Source organism: Chinchilla lanigera, unplaced genomic scaffold (assembly GCF_000276665.1).
Source record: "Chinchilla lanigera isolate Chin_1 unplaced genomic scaffold, ChiLan1.0 scaffold00031, whole genome shotgun sequence".
NCBI lineage: Eukaryota > Metazoa > Chordata > Mammalia > Rodentia > Chinchillidae > Chinchilla > Chinchilla lanigera.
This window is the reverse complement of record NW_004955432.1, coordinates 8,861,460-8,865,992: the sequence shown is the minus strand read 5'-3', so window position 1 is coordinate 8,865,992 and position 4,533 is coordinate 8,861,460. Positions and strand designations below refer to the sequence as shown.

General features: G+C 42.2%; 1 pseudogene; it reads right to left on the bottom strand.

The window, feature by feature from the left end:
• Positions 1-562: 562 nt before the first annotated feature.
• On the bottom strand, positions 563-1,624 carry LOC102024942 (annotated as a pseudogene).
• Between the last annotated feature and the right edge of the window lie 2,909 nt (positions 1,625-4,533).

Sequence of the window (4,533 nt, the reverse complement as noted above, 5' to 3'; positions counted from 1 at the left end):
GCTGAGATGCACTGCTTAGTCTGGGGTTTTCCGGCAGATGGCGAAGTGTATCCAGTTCTCCCAGGTCTCAGACGCGGACCGTGATGTCAGCTGATGGCAGACCCTCTTGATCCAGCGTCCCCTTGCAGTTCACGGCACGTGTACGATCCAGAATTCGGGTTGAACTGGTGGCGCAACCCCGGACCAGTGATCCTGTGTTCCTAGGCAGTTCAGAGCACAGGCGAAACCCAGACATGAACTGCAGGGTCCACAGTTTGTGGACCACCTGATTCTGTGTCTCCAGGCCGCTCAGGATGCACACAGGAGCTAGACGCGGGCTGCACGGCCGGTGATCACGGACCGCCTGTGCCTGTGACCTCCGGGAAGTCAGGGCGCAAGTAAAGCCCAGACCCGAACAGCGGTGCCAGCAGCTCGTGGAGCGCCCACTCCAGTGCCTCGCGCAGGCAGGGACCACATGTGAACCCCAGTGAGAGCAGTTCGTGGGCTTCTGAGTGAGGTTCTCCCGTCTGCACCAGGCGGACGGAGGTGTCAGCCTCATTTCCATTTTGCTAAAGTGTCTGCAGAACAGCTCAAGACAACTCGGTGGTGGTTCCCACCCGCTCAGTGGCCTGTGCAGTGGGGGCTGCAGACCAGCCTTCTGTGGCCGGCTGCGCGCTCCAGTCTTCGGTAGGGAACTGCTGAAAAGGCACAGAGGGCACCTGCAGGCCTTCAGACCAGTCTGCAACCTCTGGCTGAGCAGCAGTGAACTCAGGAGCTGGTGCGGTCCATTCGCCCTGAAATTCCTCCTTGGTCACAGCCTTCTCGGCAGCTGCCTGCTCCTCCTTTTCAGTCTCTTCAGGATCTCTGTAGAAGTAGCGATCTGGCATGACTTCCCACGGGTGTTCACGGGAGATGGTGCCACGCATGCGTATCACTTCCAGGGCGAGCATCCCCACGTCAGACTCACTGAGTGAGCTCCCTTATTGTTGCATGGGATGGCAATGACCACATAGCACAGAGGAGAACCTGTGTTGCACAGAGCAATGGTTGGCAGATTGACGTAAGACGCTTCTGTGAGGGATTGGTGGTCAGCCCTGGGGTCAGTAACCACCAGAAGTCGTGACTCTCGGAAGGCTGCCTGGATCTGGTTAGTGAAGGTCCCAGGAGTGAAGCAGTCGGAGATAGGAGTAGCTCCAGTGGCCCCGCAAACTTCAGCACAGTGCGCTGGCCGGTGTTCCTAGAGGATATGAGGCTGATGTCAGCAGGGTTTTCAGTGGCAGCTATGGCTCCAGCTGCCAGCAGAAGCTTCTCCCAGGTCTGCTTCAGATTTATGATGTAGGGGCCAGGGGATATAGCTCAGTGGCATAAGCGCCTGCCTGGCAAGTGCAAGGTCCTGAGTTCGATTCCCGGTACTCACCCCCCCCCCCGCAAAAAAAAACCCCAAACCCAAACCAAACCAACCCCCCAAAAAACTGCACAGATTTGTGATGTAGATTTCACCACTTTTCCTTTTGTAGATATACTGCTCCATGTGGATATCCAGGTTGGTGCCACCTAAGTGGGTTTCTGCAGCAAGGAATTTGAGGACGTCCTTCTCCTTCATTTGCAGGACATCGAGGGCTTTGGACATTGTGAAGTTTCCCGTTAAGCTACTATGAAAATCAAGAACAACGTCGTATGGGCCCCTGCTTGAGCAGTATGGAAAAGCTGATTTCTTTTGATGTGTGAAAGCTTTTTAATAGGATTCCAGTTGTTAATCCTTTGAAATACTTGTGCAGTTTGGGTTTTAAGAACACAATTTCTTAAAAGTGGGTTAGTTTATATATACCTCACATGGACTATTTCCATGAAGCCAAGAACCATGTCCATTTTGCTTGCCATTAGACACCAGCATTTGGAGAGTTTCTGGCCCTTCGAAGGCATGCAGTAAACGTTTGCTGAATGGATGGTTCAATAAAGATTCTCCTCTTAGTCCCACAGCATGATGTGGGAAAAGGAGCACATGCTGCTATAGGGAAGAGGGCTTTCCTGTCTCACAGCCGGTTTGCTCACCTGATAACCCTTTATTGAATGTGGGCCAGTTGTACTACCTGCCTTATTCAGAGCACTTACTGTAATTGTACTGAGAGTTTGCTTTTAAGATATGGTACATGTGGAAAAGGATACTGCCTGATGCATCACCAGTATTTATAAATGAGATACATCCATAGCATAAAATTAATGCTTTGGTTTATTGTAGACAGAAGTTATATTTACATACTATGTACATTTTTGTGTTTTAATTTTAAAACACCTTATATTATAAATATATCATAAATATCTTCTCTTATGTAAAGTAACCCTTGTTATTGTTGAATGATTTTATAATATTTTGGTAAGTTTTCCATAAACCAATTATACTCTTTTTTAAAAAAAATAAGTTTTATTGTGTATATTTGAAGTTTAGAACATGTTGTTATGGGACATGTACAGATATTAAAAGGGTTGCTGGAGGGAAATAGATTAACATATCTATTGTGGCACTTGGGGTGAGTGTTAACTTGATTGGCTTTGAAACTTTTTTTTGATATACACTTACAGTTATTGATATGAAAGTATATCTATGACACTGAAATATCTGAAAAAAGCAAGATACAAATCAACATTCTAGTATGATATTATACTTCTGAAAAGAGTTTGAAAGACTATTTTAATGTTAGCAGTAGTGGAGTGTATGACATTGACATAGGCGGAATTAGGCATGATCTTTGTTTTTGCTTACATGTATTTTTCTGCAATAACATATGCTCATTTTTTCTTAAGAAGATACAAATAATTTTCAATGAAAGAAATAAAAGCCAAATATGACAATTATGGTCAAATGATTTTCTTCAGATTTATTTATTTATAAGTCCTCATCAAGTTAATTATTATAAAGATTAAAAGCCAGACTACAGGCCAAAAATACATATAAAACATACAAGACAATTATATACTAAATCAGGGTGCACTTTCACATACACTGGCTATGCTAAATTACAATAACATTTTCTCTCTTTTTTTCCCCCTATTATCTACCTTTTATTTTGTACTGTATTTATATACTGGGTTTCTCATATAAGAGAAGCTGTGTGATATTTAAGCTTGTGTGTCTGATTTACTTCACTTAACATTATAGTCTCAAAGTGCACCCATTTTCCTACAATGACTCAAATTTATCTTTTTTATGGCAGTGTAGTGCTCCACTGGGTAGCAATGCTATATTTTCTTTACCTATGCATCTATTGATGGACATATAGGCCACTTCCAAGATTTATCTATTATGAATTGTGCTGCTATAAAATGGTATGCTGTGGTGTGATTTTTTTTTAACTCTTTCAGGAAGGTACCTAGAAGAGAAATAGCTGGGTTAAGTGGAATTTTCTATTTTTAGTTTTTTGAGGACCTCCATACTAATTTGCATATTGATTGTACCAGTTTACACTCCCACCAACAATGAAGATAGGTTCCTTTTTTCCCTGAAGCCACTCAGGCATTTGTTACTGTTTGATTTCTTGATGTTACCATTCTTTCTAACGTGAGGTAGAATATCAATGTTATTTTACTTTGCATCAGTGAGTGGCCAGCCATGTTGAACATTTTCTCATGTATTCATTGGTCATTTGTACTCCTTTTGAGAAGTGTCTATTATTTCAGATGCCTGTTTTGGGGGTTTAATTTGTTTGAATTTTTCATTTTTTTTTGATTCTTTATATAGTCTAGATATTAGTCTTTTGTCTAAGAAGTAACTGGAAAATTTATTTTTCCATTCTGTAAGTTGCCTCTTACCCTGTTGGTGGTTTCCTTTGCTGTGAAGAAGCTGTTTAATTTGTTGTGATCCCATTTGTTGAGTTTTGGTCTTGTTCCTTGTGCTACTGAGGTTCTGTTCAAGAAGTCTTTGCCTACAACTACGTCTGTAAGAGTTTTACATATTGTGTCTTTCAGCAGATTAGGTGTATCTATTTTAATAGATCTGTGATCCATTTTGATTTCAGTTTAGTGCACGGTGAGAGACATGGGTCTAGGTTCAATATATGGCATGTGGAAAGCCAGTTTTCCCAGCATGATTTGTTAAGAGACTATCTTTCCCCCAGTGAAAGTGTTTGGACCCTTTGTCAAAGATAAGGTAGCTGAGTGTGCCTGGAGCTGTTTCTGCATCCTCTGTTTTGTTCCAATGATTCACAAGTCTGTTTTTTCTTCTTTGTGCTGACACTATGCTATTTTTATCACTATAGCTTTGAAGTAAAACTTGAAGTCTAGGACTGTGATGCCTCTTGCCTTGGACTTGTTGCTCAGAATTGCTTTTGCTACACTCTGTCTCTTTTGGTTCTGTATGAATTTTTGGATTGCTTTCTCTAGTTCTGTGAGGAATGTTACTGATATTTTGACTGGGATTGTATTAAGTCTGTGTAACAGTTTTAGAACTATGGCCATTTTGGTTATATTGGTTGTGCTGAGTGGTAGGAGATATCCTTCAATTTTTTGATGTCTTCTTCTAATTCCTTCTTCACAGTACTGCAATTTTCACTGTAGAGG